At 53.7% G+C, this 14,967-nt stretch overlaps 1 pseudogene; it reads right to left on the bottom strand.

Moving 5' to 3' along the window:
- Positions 1-1,031: 1,031 nt before the first annotated feature.
- LOC138441599 (large ribosomal subunit protein eL18 pseudogene) lies at positions 1,032-1,550 on the bottom strand (annotated as a pseudogene).
- Between the last annotated feature and the right edge of the window lie 13,417 nt (positions 1,551-14,967).

The raw sequence follows: 14,967 nt of genomic DNA, 5'->3' as shown, positions 1-14,967 counted from the left end.
TATTTGTCTCATGGTCTCTGACAAGCAACTCCTTTACACTGAGAATGTCCTGAAGGAAAACTCCGCGGTGTGTTCAAGTATCTAAATTCAAGGATGCTCACAGCTGTCCTGTCTCCAACAGAAAAAGAATGGGAACCACCTAAGTGTTCAAAACAAGACAATTTGCTCAACAAATGATGATAGGGCTGCCCTCGTGGTCCAGTGGTTAGGAATCCACCTGCCAATGCAGCGGACACAGGTTTGATCCCTGCTCCAGGAAGATCCCATATGCAGAGGAGCAGTTAAGCCCATGTACCACCACAGGAGAAGCCACTGCAATGACAAGCCCAATCAGTGCAACCAGAGAGTAACCCCAAGTTGCTGAAACTAGAGAAACCTCACCTGCAGCAACAAAGACCCAACACAGCCAAAAATAAATAAATCTTTAATGAATAAATATATGATGATATATCTATGTCCCAGTATTTAAGATGACGACTGCTGAGTATTTACTTAGGAAAACGGTCACATACTTTTGTAAACTGACCAGAGAGCAGTGTCTTGGATGAACTACACACAGGAAGAAAAGATTCCCATCAACAGGAAAAAGGGTGAAAGGTCACACACAAATGTTTCAGGGCAGATGCTATAACAGTAGGAAGAGGTGTGAGTGTTCTCCGGTCTATGCAACAAAGTTGCACAAACTGGATGGCTTAATGCAACAGTATTTATTCTCTCCCTGTTCTGGAGGCCTGACTCCAAGATCCTGGTGTCAGAGGGCTGATTCCTTTCCGAGGTTCTGCAGGAAAAACCCAGCCTCTTTCCCCAGCTCCTGGTGTTGCTGGCAGCCCTTGTCTTATGGCCACATAACTTCAGTCTCTGCTCCTCCTCTTCACATCACCTTATTCCTTGTATGTTTCTCTGTCTTTTTCTGTCACACCCTAAATCCAGAATGATGTCATCTCAAGACTTTCTTTTTTTTTTTAGCATCACAAATCTTTTCTATAACAAGGTAGAATCTGGGGTCAGTTTGTGTAGCCAAGACTGGCTCATCAGCCTCTGGTGTGCTCAAGCTTCCGGCCCTTGGAGTGTACAGAGGGTTTGGTGTGTCTATGCGGGGTTCCTGGGGCCTTGCTGAAATACCTGTACACCTCTCAGCCCTGGGGAGGACCAGAGAGAAAGACAGGGCCAGAGCCCATGGGGGTCCAGGGCCAGCTGGCCAAAGGTGAGGATCTTGCCCCGGCCTTGAGCATGCAACTCTGGGCACAGAGCACACACCTTCAGTTTGGGCGCCTCCTAGACACACACATCATTGGCTGTAGCCCCCATGACCACAGCCGTTTTGCCTGTCCAGACTGGAAACTTCATCTTCTCTATCATCTGGAAAAGGGACCAAGGTGAACGGCTGGCGCAGCTCACAATCTCTTCAGTACAACTTGACTGAAAATGGAGGTGCTTGGTCTGGCCAGAAACCTGTTCAACTTGACCAGCAGCCTTTGATAGGCATCCTAGCTCTTGGGCTCCTTGCAATGAACCTTTTGGTCCTTGTTATGGTGGATGTCAACCCCCATGATGGCACTTCCTCAGTCAGGTCTGGAAAGCATCTCAAGACCCTAACTCATTATATCCGCAAAGACCCTGTTTTCGAAGAAGGTCCCATTCTGAGGTTGCTGTGAACATGAATTTGGGTTGGGGCGGCAATGCTATATTCAACCTGTGACAGATGGATGGGGCAACTTTTCTTTCATTTTCTCTCCCTTTTATCATGATTGTCTTAAATGACTGAGCGCCGAAAAATTGATGCCTTTGAACTGTGGTGCTAGAGAAGACTCTTGAGAGTCCCTTGGACTTCAAGGAGATCAAACCAGTCAATCCTAAAGGAAATCAATCCTGAATATTCACTGGAAGGACTGATGCTGAAGCTGAAGCTCCAATACTTTGGCCACCTGATGCAAAGAGCTGACTCACTGGAAAAGACCCTGATGCTGGGAAACATTGAAGGCAGGAGGAGAAGGGGGCCTTGGCATGCTGCAGTCCATGGGGTCACAAAGAGTTGAACAGGACTGAATGACTGAACAACAAACGAAAATAAAGCCTACGTTATTTTAATATATGAAATGCTATCCCAGGGAGTTCCCTAGTGGCCAGTGGTTAGGATTCACAGCTTTCACTGCCAGGGCCCAGGTTCCATCCCTGGTCAGTGAACTGAAGTCCTGCAAGCCATGCAGTGTGGTAAAAATATATATATATATATATCTCAAAGATTTGATGTTTTGTTGAAACAGAGTTGAGGAATGGATTGTGACTTCTGGGCAAATGGGGGTTCAGATGAAGACTGCTTTTCTGGGGTGATGACTGGTCTTTGTAGTACTTTTGATTTCTGCACTTAATATCCCCTAAGTATGGAACCTCACCGGAGAAGGTGATGGCACCCCACTCCAGTGTTCTTGCCTGGAGAATCCCAGGGACGGGGGAGCCTGGTGGGCTGCTGTCAATGGGGTTGCACAGAGTCGGACACAACAAGCGACTTAGCAGCAGCAGCAGCATGAAACCTCACTTGTTGACTTTGGGTCTACACTGTTTGCCTCTTCCCTCACTGTCACTTCTCAGCTCATGCAGATACATCTCCCCTTGAACTCGCAGCCTGGAAGCAAGAACTGAAATTTTGTCATAATTGTTGGTGACTAAGACTCACTACGGAGAAGGCAATGGCACCCTACTCCAGTACTGTTGCCTGGAAAATCCCATGGACAGAGGAGCCTGGTGGGCTGCAGTCCATGGGGTTGCTACTAGTTGGACACGACTGAGCGACTTCACTTTCACTTTTCACTTTCATGCATTGGACAAGGAAATGGCAACCCACTCCTGGTGGGCTGCTGTCTATGGGGTCGCACAGAGTTGGACACGACTGAAGCGACTTAGCAGCAGCAGCAGCAAGAGTCACTAGGACCTGAGTGAGTCTCTTTTGGACAAGCATGCCGGTGTGTTCATGTTGGGATATTATGGGTACTGCATTTGTGTTCTGGAGACTGAGCAAGTCCTTCCCCATTTTGGGCTCCTGTCTCGTGTCCAACCTCCCTCTTGTACCATTTCAGGCCCAGCCACTGCTTCTGTTCCTCTCCCAGCTAAGCCAGAACTCAGAAGTTTAGCTGAGTCACTTTTCCATTCCAAGCCTCAGCATTTATCTCTCTGAAATGGGAATGGACAGCAGGACCCACCTCTGACATGGCCACCTTGAGGAGTCTGCATCTGATCATAAGAGCAATAGGGAGTCAGTGAGGGTCTTAGCAGGAGAGTGGCACAAGCTAATTGGCATGGCAGTCCCTCCAGGTGCTGTGAGCAGAAGGGTGTAAGTAGGGGGAACTGCTGGGCAGAGCGCCCATGGTGGGGTCCATCCACCAGCTGTGAGGATGTTGACCCCCCAGCTCCGCAGGCCAGCACACCAGCAGGGACCTCTGAGGGAAGGAGCAAGCTCTGCCCTTCAGATCACCCCAGGAGTGAGTGCCCCAGGGGGCTTCTTCATTTAGTCCTGTTTCTGTGTGAGGACCTGTTATCCTACGGGCCTGGGGGAGTCAAGTTGACAGAGAGAGAGACAGTGTGTACTGCCGCTCTCTGGGTGTCTCTCAGAGCCTTTCTGTCCCCCACCCCTCCCCCTTCTCTCTGTTTCTGTCGCTGTCTCTGGATCCCTCCAGACCCCCGGGCCCTCCCTCACTGGGGATTTATGAAATGGCTTTAGCGGGATGGTGGCTAAGTGTCTGCCCGGAGGACCCGGTGGTCTCATCCGCTCCTGTCCAGCTGGAAAGGGGAGGTGGACACCTGGAACCACCATCCTGGTGTCCACTTGTGGGCAGCCAAGGCAGGAAGCCCCAGGAGAGCCATCAACCCAGGACACTCGACACCCCTGACTCTGGCCTCCTGAGGGTCCCTGCTGACCCTCACCACCCGTGGCCCTGGGGGACCTCTTCAACACGGGCAGGCCACCAGCACAGAAGACAAGGTCAGAGGGTCCACCACACGCATGGAAGTGTTCACACGTGTCTACACAGACCACACTCACCAACATCCACACCAGGGCACAGGCTGGCCGGATGTCTACACCAGCCGCTGGCCAGCAGACACACTGATGCTCCCACACAGATGTGGGCACACGTGCACCCTCAGCTGCGCAAATGTAACAGGCACACACACACACACATACACACACGCGCTCGCGCTCAGTCCCTCCCCCATCCTACTCCACTGCTCCCTGCCCTCCCCATCCCCTTCCCTGCCTGCTTCGATCAAGGCTACAGCTCCTGCGAACACCACACCGTGAGGGAAGGCATCGATCTGCGCACGATCGAGCCTTGGGAGGGATGCAGTGGCCAGGCCTGGCTCGGCTGGGGGCTTCCAGAGGCCCGGTCACACTATCCCCGAGGAACTGGTTACTTGGGTCTCCCGGCCCAGCCCCCACCTCTGAGGGGAGTGTCTAAGCCCCACAATAGGTGCTTAATAAATGCTCCGGAGGTCAGCCAGGCCCTGCAGAGCCGGTCCCCCCAACCAAGGTCCCCAGATAAAATCAGGAGACCCAGTCACATGTGAGTTCTGCTGAACAATGACTGTTTAGTAAAAGTGGGTCTTGGGTGCAGAGTGCTGATGATGACTGCGGGGATCCAGGTCCCCATCCTCATATGCCCTGGGGGAGGCCTCCCCATACCCACTCCAGCGTGTGGGGAGCTGGAAGGCACAGCCCCTGTGGTATCCTACAGCCAGGACATGCCTGCAGGCAAGAATGTATATTAAAACTTGCACGAAAAATGTATTTGCTGCTTCTCTGAAATTCAAATCTCACCAGAGAATTGTGTTTTTTTCCCTCTCTAGCTGAGACGCTGGCTGACAGCACTCCTGTCCCACTTTCCAGATCCTCCCCGATCAAGATACTCCTCTGTGCTGTGCTACGCTAAGTTGCTTCAGTCATGTCCGACTCTTTGCGACCCCATGGACTGTAGCCCATCAGGTCCTCTGTCCATGGGAGTCTCCAGGCAAGAATACTGGAGTGGGTTGCTATACCCTCCTCCAGGAGATCTTCCCGACCCAGGGATCAAACCCATATCTCTTCTGTCTTCTGCATTGGCAGGTGGGTTCTTTACCACTAGCACCACCTGAAAAGCCCCAAGATACTCCTACAGGAGGGGAAATAGGTTGGGCAGGGGCAGCAGAGGGAAGCGGGATTTATTAGAATGACATGTAGACAATATGGGCAGAAGGGCAGAGAGGCCATGAGACCCGAGGCCTTAAGGGCCAGGGACAGAGCTAGATAAGCACAGACCAGGGCCAGGCCAGAAGCAGGGTTTCAATCTGGGGAAATTCAGGGAGGGGCAGTCAAGGAAGGCTGCCTGGAGGAGGGGGCACTGGAGCTGGAGGTGGAAAGAAGTTGGAGTTGACCACTGGTGGGTTGGACCTGTGGGCCGGATTAAGCCCAGCTGCACAAGCATCTGCTGCACCTTCCTCGACTCCCCCACCCTCTCCCAGAGGAAGGAAAAGTTCTATGCACCAGCATTGGCTGCTCACATCTGTATCATCCTTCTGCCTTTTCAGTGGCCCCTATTTCCATCCCCAGGGATTAAGGCTGGATCGTCCTGCGACTTAAATGATTCAATCCAAGCCTTGAAATGCTTCAGAGACCATGAGGGATGTGCCTCGCTCCCTCTCCCTGTCTCCTTTCCTTTTTCTCTGTCTATCTCCCACTGAGCTTAAAGGAGGGAAGAGGCTTCTGGCCATCATCTTTGGGATTTTGGTAACCAAGCTGTACTGCTGGATCAAGCCTTACCTGCAACGGCCATATTTGACTTTCAGCCCGTAGATCCACTCCACAGTTCTATTATCGGTGCCCTTGGAATCCAGCTTCCTGTTCCTCACACCCACAAGCATCTGCCTGCTGAGGGAACCCTGCTCATCACAGGGAATGGGAGTCATTTTCTGAAATTCACCTCCACTTTGCAAACAGAGCCCTGAGGTTCCAAAGGGTTGAGAGCTCAGTCAGGGCCCCACTAAGAGGAAGGTTCAAGCATGCACGAGGTGGGGAAAAGACAGGGAGCTGATGGGTCTGCTCATCTGTAGCACAGACCCCCACCTTATAAAGGACAAGGGTTCAAATAGATGGGGCATGATGTACCAGACCCAATGATGATCGCCAGGAATACAGTCATGGCCAGAATGGGATTCTCCCATGGAGGTCTCATGGCTTTTACAGGAGGGGGAACTTGTTCAAACTTGAACAAACCCTCTGCAGGTGAAGGGCATTCAACTGGGGCCAGAGTGGGGGGCCCGGGTCCATGGGTAGGTGAGCCCAACTCACCCCAACCTGGCCTAGGGCTCCTGAGTGTGCTTTCTGGGAGAGATTTCAGATTCTAGTTTAGATTCTGAGAGGGGGGAAAAAGAGAGAGAGATACGAAGAAGGACAGAGATTGAGAGACAGAGAGGGACAAGGAGAGATAGACACTGAGAGGGACAGAGACAGACAGAGAAATGAAGATTAAAAGAGAGATGAGAAGGACCTCCCTAGTGGCAGGTGGCTAAGACTCTGCACTTTCAATTCAGGGGATGTGTGTTCAATCCCTGGTTGGCGAACTAAGGTCCCACATGCTATATGGCCAACAAATAAAAATAAATACCTAAATATTTAAAAATAATATTATAATAATAAAAGAGAGACAGAGACCCATAAAGACTTACCCAGAGAAGCAGAGACGAACAGGAAAGGAGAGAGAAAGAGATGCAAAGACACAGAAGACAAAGAAACGCAGAGACGCAGGGAGAGAGACAGAGATAGACTCACGAATGAGAGAGCTGCCGAGCGGGGCCAAGACCCTGAGCGCTGGCCACAGAGGGGCCAGCCACACCTGCACATCTGGGCTCTGCCCCCTCTCCCCCTGCTGACACCTCCCAATTAGAGGAGAGAAATCCCCAGTCTGTCTGCCTCGCCAGTTATTGATCTGCCTTCATGGCTGCGGCTGCGAGCAGGCAGGCCCCAGGCGGCAGCCTCCGTGCTGGGCCCCGGCCTCCCTCCATGTATCGATATCATTATGATGTACACGGTGCACCCCCTAGACTGATGGGCTCAGCCCAGACACCCCCAATACCACTGGGCAGGTGGGCAGGGGGTCAAAGGGGATCCACCTGGTCCCTGTCCCTCAGGAAGAGAGGCCCCAAGATTCTCAGTCCCCCAACCCCAAGCCGCTGGGCTGCTTTAGGCAGCCGTTTCAGCCTCTCTAATCACCTGAGGGGTGTCCGTAGGGCTCTTTCCTGCGCAGATTCCAGAGACATGGAGCCCAGGCCTCCTGCAGGTGGCCTCTCTGCTCTGGAAAGGGAGGCTTTCCTTCTGACCCTCCCAGGTGGTCTCCATGTGGCTCAGCAGATCCAAGCTCAGGCATCGAAGCCAGGAATCACTGGACCGACTCCTGGGTCACATGGGGCTGGGTCAGCCTCAGTCTCCAGGCCAGTCCAGTGGGGCAGCATTCTGGCCACATGGGTTGGAGCCACAGTAGCAGCAGAATCCAAGAAGCTCCTGACAAGCGAGGCCTTCGGCTCTGGCTGGTTCTGATCCCCCATTTCCGTCTCTGGGGAGTAAGAGTGGGCAGACCAAGGAGGTTCTCAGGGCACAAAGGTAAAGAAGACCACCAACCCCTCTCAACACCCGAGGCTCCGAGACTGGAAGTGGGTCCCAGATCCCAACCTAGACCCGCCAACCACTTTGCAATCACCGCATATTCTTATTCTCAGAAAGTTGCTGTGGGGGAGAGGGTGAAGGAAGAGGGGACCCCTTCACAGAGACAGCACTGGGGCTGGACCACAGCTTGCACTCCACGCCCTGCCAGGCTGGTCCCAGGACCTTCAGGATCCCTGCCCCCAGGCTCCAGTCTATACCCCTGCATGGTGCCATCAACCACTTGGCTCTCTGAAATTTCCCCCTGCTTCTCAAATGTGATGCTCAAGCAGACAAACTCTGGGACTGGGTGAGGTGCTGGGCCTAGCCTGGGGCCTGTATGGCCTCTGGGTGAAGGGTGACAGTCCCACCCAGCCCCTTCCCAGCAGCCGGGTCCAGATGATCTCGCCTTGAACCCTGGCTCCTTCCAAGCCTGAAGCACCCCTGTGGACACCTCCTGCCCCTGTGGAAGGCAGGGGATGCCAGCATCCTGCAGTAAGCCCACGCACTTGATGCGGAGGCTGGGTGTCCATACCTGCAGGGGACTGGCCTGATAGGCCGAGAGGTGAGCCAGTGACCACCGAGCTCCCCTGTCCACCATTCTGTGTGTGTGGTCCATGAGGAGAGGATGACCGGCCACTGGCCCAAAAAGGGGTCAGGAGGACAGCCTCCGTGGTGGGGGTGGGGGTTCTCACCACCCAGGCAGCCCTGGGATCACGGGACTCAGCTCTAAGACACCCATAAAGGCTTCTTAAACAGTCTGGTCTTAGCCAACTCTCATCTCCACTAATGCGTAAAAATCATTAGGTACGGGTGCCCAGACCCCGATCGTAAACCGGCAGGTCCCTGGGGCCTGCGCCTGGTCGGGTGAAAGGCATCAGTCTCGAGGCTCGCCCACAGGCCCCCGCGCCCCCGCCCCGCCCGGCCCGCGCGCTCGCTCGGAGCCTCTTCTCGATCGATTTTATGAAAGCAGTTAGGGGTTCACAGTGTTTCCGCCAGCGCTTTTATGCCCCTGTTTAAAAATTCTTAATTAAGCAGGTTTTTTCTGTTTACACTTGAACTAATTACACTTTTAAAACCAACAATAAAACATTAGGCCCAGGCTATTAAAGGCTTCGGTGGAGGCCTGCGATGCGGCCCATCCAAGCAATTCAGGAACTGGGTCCTTCCGCGGCAGATAGGGGTGCCGGGTGGCAGGCGGGTGCCCGGCTTCGCTCAAGAGGGTCCCTGAGTCTTATCCGCCTTCCTGGAGGGTGGGGTGGGGGACAGCAGGCAGACGCCTGGGGCCTGGCTTCCTCCCGCCCCCGCTGCTGACGGAGCTATCGATCGCCTGGCCTTCCCCACGGCCCATCCTTCCGGAGATCCTCGGCACACCAGGGGCTGTGTCAGGCGGGGGCCCCGGGGAGCACGGGAGGCCACGGGGGCCCGGCCCAGCGCCAGAGTCATAGGCCTGCGCAGGGAGCTGTCCTGGCCAACGGGCCTTTCGTGCAGGCTCAAGGGCCCCATTCTGTGTGGGATGAAGCCCTCGGGCCTCTGGTTGTCCTCTGAGCTCTGTCTGAGCTCTGCTCAGTCACCAGGCCACCTTTGCCCCTCACAGCGTGGACAGCTCTCCCCTGGTGTCTTACAGTGTCTCCACACACCCCAGAAATGCCCTGGACGGTGGCTCCGGGGCTTCCTCTCAGGGAAAACTTTCCCAACTCTGCAGTTCCCTCTAGACTAGCCAGGCGGCCACCAGGAGGACTTCCACACGTGATGGATGTGGGCATCCATCCTTTGTGCAGCGCAGCTCCAGACCCTCAGGCCTTCCGGCTGGGGGGAGGCTTCTTCTGTTCTTCAGTCACCAGGTCACCTCTGGCAACACAGGGGCCCCTTTGCAGGCAGCCCACAGGACCACAGGGCCCACTGGGGAACTTGGCCCACAGCTTCTGGGCCCCATGGAAGGTTCTAGGACCATGGGCCACTGCATTCCTCCCTTGAGAGCCAACTCCACTGCCCCAGGCCCCCAATTCAGCCAGCTTCACTGGACTCAGGGTCCTTCTTGTGTCCTCATCACCGATGGCCTAGCAGGCCACCCACCTCCCAGCTAAAGACGCTGTCCACTCAACCTCCTCCACCTCCACGTTCAGGCCTTCCCACATCCTCCGTCCTGCCTTCTGATCTCCCTGGGAAGGGCCCCCTCTTCAGTTTCCCCACAGCCTCACCTCTTCCTGGGCCCCCAGCTCTGCTCTCACTCCTCTGCACCAGGCTGCAAAGGGCCAAGGGTAAATAAGTTCAGCTTTCTGGGTCAGCCGGTCTCTGTCAGGACAGCTCAGCTGTACTCTGGTAGTGAAAGCACCATAGGTGATATAGAAATGAGTGGGCATAGCTGTGTGCCAACAAAACTTTATTGAAACAGGCCAAGGGCCACATTTGGCATTCAGGCCATAGTTTGCTGATTTTTGGTCTAGATCACCCCCAACACTGACCTCAGGGGGCTCTTTTTCACTCACAGATCCAGTTTAGACCCTAGATCTAAACATTTTCTTTGCCTCTTCATTGGTGGGGCAAAGGTCCCACTCTCCTGACTTGGCTTAGAAGGCTCTTCAGCCCACCTCCATCACTGCCGCCTTTTGTAGCCATGCTTTCTTTCTCACTGATGGTGTTTCCTCTGGCCTCCACTTTCATGGCCAGGCAAATTCTGACACTTTCCTCAAAGCCCCAGGTCCAATGCCCTGTCCTTTGTGAATCCTCATCTGGGTCCCCAGCATAGCTTTTGATCATACCTTCTTCTCTGGCTTCCCTCACCCCAGCCCTTACACCTGGGCCTAAAAATATCTGGGTCCAGGCTTGTTTCTTCCCAATCTCAGAGAACCTTCTAAAACCATGTCTTGGCTAGTGGGAGTACTTCATTGGAGCCAGCCAATCGTGTAGTGTCTCCTTGTAGTAAGGAGGAATCCTTTCCTCTGTTGCTGAGAAAATAGAAGGCTGTGTGCTTGGCACCATGGGGACACTTGCAGGGCAGCTGGGCTGGGAGAATGAAGTGGGACCCTCTTTTAATCGGACAACTTGAAATTAAATTACCATCACCACTAATACACAGTCGGCATTTCACAGATGTAACAAATACATAACCACAGTTCCCTTCCCTCCCCAATCTCCTCCCCAACTCCTATCACTATCTTGTCTACCTTACATTCAAAATGTTCACCTATTCCTTGAGTGTCCCTCCCACTAGACGCCTGTCTGTTCACAGCCATCTCTAGGGCCCAGAATGCAGGACCCAAAGCATTACGGGTGGGACTTTGCTGCAAAATGAAAATGAAGGACCACCCATTCTGAAAGCAAGAAATCAAGTGTTATTCAAGGTGCTAAAATGCACAGCTTTCTCCTTTCTCCCTCGGTGTCTCTCTCTTTCTCTACTTATCATGGTTTTTTCCATGAGTTTTTGCGATTCAGTGTCTTTTAAAAAAATATATCAATAATTACTTAATTTTTGTTTTTCTTAATATATATTTTATTCAAGTGTTTCAGGTGCACAGCCAGGTAATTCAGTTATACATATATGCATATTATTTTTGAAATTATTTTCCATTATAGGTTATTACAAGATATTGACTCTAGTTCCCTGTACTATACAGTAAATCTTGGTGGCTTGTCAGTGTCTTTTAAGTAAAGAAAAATTACAAGTTTGAATGGTCAACAGGAACATGACCATATATTTTGTGCAACAACACAGATCGTACACACAGATACCAGACTGCATGTCCTGTAGGTGCAGAATCACACCTACAGATACCACACCGAAGACATCAAAGACACACTGGATTTCACACCAGAATCACATCAAAGACACGCGGGATTTCATAGACTGTGCATGCATGTTTTGTTCTCATCAGAAGAGATGAAACAGCCCAAAACCTGGGTGTTTTCATCTCACACTGGGTGTTTTCTTCTGGACATGGAAATATTCTGCCAATGCTGCAGAGGCTGGTGATGCAAGCAGGGCGGCAGGAACCGGGGGGCTAGTGGTCCGTGCGTGCGTCCTGAGCTCAAGCCTTGCTCCATAGTCCCCATGGACATCACTTACCAAGCACAAGGTCAGAGATCAAATGATCAAGAAGAAGCTCAAGATGGTGGCAGCAGAGTGTTAAACCAAGCGTGGAGGCCTGGGAGACTGCATAGGTCCCCTGCTTGCAAAGCTGGCCCTGCTGGAGAGCCCTAGTACACAGCCAGTACTGGATAAATGCTTTTTGAGTAAGTGAGGGATGGGAGGAAGTTGGAGATCATCTAGTCCCAGGGGCACAAAATGTTCCTGCAGTCGCAGAGGCTATGAATGGTGTCCTGGTTGCAAGGTAGGCATGGGATGAGGGAGGGTGAATGCGGGGCGGGGGGTGTCCTCTGTGGTGGTCTGAATAGTGGCCCCCAAAGACATCCACCCCTAACTGCCAGGCCCCAGGGACACGTCACCTCATGGGGCAGAGGGGACTTTGAATAAGGGATTAAATTAAGGCCCCTGAGATGGGGATGACCCTGGATTCCGGGGGACCCAGTGTCATCACAGGGTCCTTATAAGAGGGAGGGGGGAGGGTCAGAGGCAGAGAGAGATGCCGGGCTGCTGGCTGTGAGGATGGAGGGAGGGGCCGTAAGCCAGGTATGCGGCACCTCTAAAAGCTGGAAAAGGCCGAGCCGGTGCTCCCTTGGAGTCTCCAGAGGGAGCAGCCCTGCCCATGCCTGTGAGACCCATGTCAGAGTTCTGACCTCCGGGACTGAATCAATGCATGTGGTTTAAAGTGCTAAGTTTGTGGTGTTTATGACAGCAACAACAGGAAGCTCATACATCCTCAAGCAGCAACCCCACCTGGAGTAGATGACCCCACTTTCATCCATCCAAACCAATGAAAGTGTGAAAGTCTTAGTCGCTCTATTGTGTCTGACTCTTTGTGACCCCATGGACTGTAGCTCGCCAGGCTCCTCTGTCCATGAGATTCTCCAGGCAAGAATACTGCAGTGGGTTGCCATTTCCTTCTCCAGGGGATCTTTCCGGCCCAGGGATTGAACCCAGGTCTTCTGCATTGGAGGCAGATGCTATTACCATCTGAGCCACCAGGTAGCCTTCTGCAAAGCGATTGTCTGAAAAAACATTGTTCTACTGTGGCATGTAAAGATTTGAAGTCCCAGTCTGACCCCATCTGCCCACTTGTCAGATGGGGAAGCTGAGGTCAAAGGGGGAGTGAGAGGGTCTGAACGATGGTCTGGCTGAGTTGGGCTGGGCATCCACCTCCTCATGCCTCTTGGTTTCACAGCCCCACTTTCTCAGGTGGCCGTTTCTCCCCAGAGGATGAAGGTGAAACTCAGGAGCTGTGATGGGGCAGCCCCTGTGTGAAACTACTTGGTGGTTCCTGAAAAGAAACAGAATCGCCATGAGATCCAGCAGCCCCGCTGCCAGGGGTCACCCAGAGGAACGGAAGGCAGGACTCAAACAGAAATCTGGGGACCTTTGTTCATAGCAGCCAAAGGTGAAAGCAACAGAAGAGACCACCAGCAGGTGACAGGTAAACTGTTGTGGTCCCCCCCCACACAGGAGCGTCCCTCAGCTGTCGAAAGGAGAGAAGCCCTGACACTCGCTACCACGTGGACAGACCCTCAGAACACGATGCTCAGTGAGAGAAGCAGACACAGAAGGACACACAGGGTGTGATGCCACTGATGGGAAACGTCCAGAACAGGCCGACCCACAGACACAGAGAAGGAGTGGTTGTCAGGGGCTAGGATGGCAGCAGGTAGGGGTGGCTGCTGATGGGAACGGCCTTCTTTGGGGGTTGTGCAATATTCTGGAGCCAGGGGTGGTGTTTGCGCACCACTGTGAATGTACTGAAAACTAGTGAATTGTTCACTGCAGAATAGTTAGCTTTACCTGAAGTCAATTTTACCTCGACTTCAAAAAATCCAGAATGGCAACTTGAGGCTGTGGCTGCCCTGGGGGTGGGACCGCAGAGCCAGGGGGCGATGATTGTGTAACTTCCCAGGGATCCGGGGAAGATCCCATCTCAACTAACCCATCTCACCTCCTCTCCCACCATGACTGAGGACTCCAGTTCCTCTGCCTCCAAAACTTCTCACTTTTTTTTTCCTGTCTGCTTCTTAGAACCATTCTGATCTATGTGAAACCTTTGATATCTGTGGCAGAAATTGGGGGCTGGGGATTTCGAAAGCTAAAGGGACCTATCAGTGATTTCCAAGGGGGTGCTGGCACGCCCAGAAGTTAGGGATGCGACATCCTGAGGGGAGAGTGGGCAGAGCCTTAATGGAGAGGGTTGCCCCACAGAGACCGCTCCAGTGGGCCTCAGGGACACCTGTGGGGGGCTGCAGGCCTGAGTCTAATCCCCTCTCCCACCCCCTACCCACGCGCTCTGGATCCTGGGAGAACTGGTTTTCAGGTGGGGGTGGGGATGGGAGGATTGGGGGTCTCTCTGACCAAGGAATATTCCTCCTTTTCTGCCCAGTTTCTCCCAACACCAGGGCAAGGGCCCCCCTTTTATCTCAGCCCACCACTACTGGCCACCAGAGCCCCACCTTCCTTCTGGACCACCTGGGACATGTAAGGACTCAGGTGTGAGCACTTGGGCAAGGATTGGCATCTTGCCTCCCAGGGGGCCCTGGGAGGGACCCCAGCTGTGCACAATAATCAAGCTGGTCAGCCTGGAGCCTATGGCGTTCACTCCCAGCCTGACATCAGAGTGGCCCAGCCACCCTAGGGCTGCCAACAAGACACCAAGGTGGAGGGGTGGCCCAGGATTGAGTCTGCTTCCTGGGGGTGGCACCCAGAGAGGTCAAATTTTGGAGGGTCACCTGTGTCTAGCATGACCCTGGGCCAGGGCAGCTGGGGAACATTTGGGAGGAGGAGCTGTAGGTCAATGTGCCACCCCCTCTGCAGGATGGGGAGGAGACAGCGGGCAGGGCAGGCAGGGTGGAAGCAGTCCCAGATTTGCGCTGAGTAGACATGAATTCTGGGCTCACAGGGTTGTCAGCCCAAAGCAGTGAGTGAACCCAGGGAGGGAGGGGCTGAGGGCAGCGCAGAGAGCCATCAGCTCAGAATCTTGAGGGACTGGACTGGGGGGAGGTGGGCCCAGGGCCTGGAGGAGAAGAATGGCAGCCCCCTGGGGACAGGCAGGAAGTGGGAGACACTGGCCTGGGTGGAGGGCTATGACTGGAGACAGGGAAGTCGGGGAGTGGCAGGGGGAGAGGGAGGACTGTCAGGGGCCGGCGTCCACAGTGGTCCAAGCCCCCTGCCCGTGTCTGGCTGCCAGCATCTCCTGCTCAGGCAT

Source organism: Ovis canadensis, chromosome 5 (genome assembly GCF_042477335.2).
Source record: "Ovis canadensis isolate MfBH-ARS-UI-01 breed Bighorn chromosome 5, ARS-UI_OviCan_v2, whole genome shotgun sequence".
NCBI classification, from domain to species: Eukaryota; Metazoa; Chordata; class Mammalia; order Artiodactyla; family Bovidae; genus Ovis; species Ovis canadensis.
Note: the sequence above shows the minus strand (reverse complement) of the source record. Positions and strands in the feature narration are given on the sequence as shown.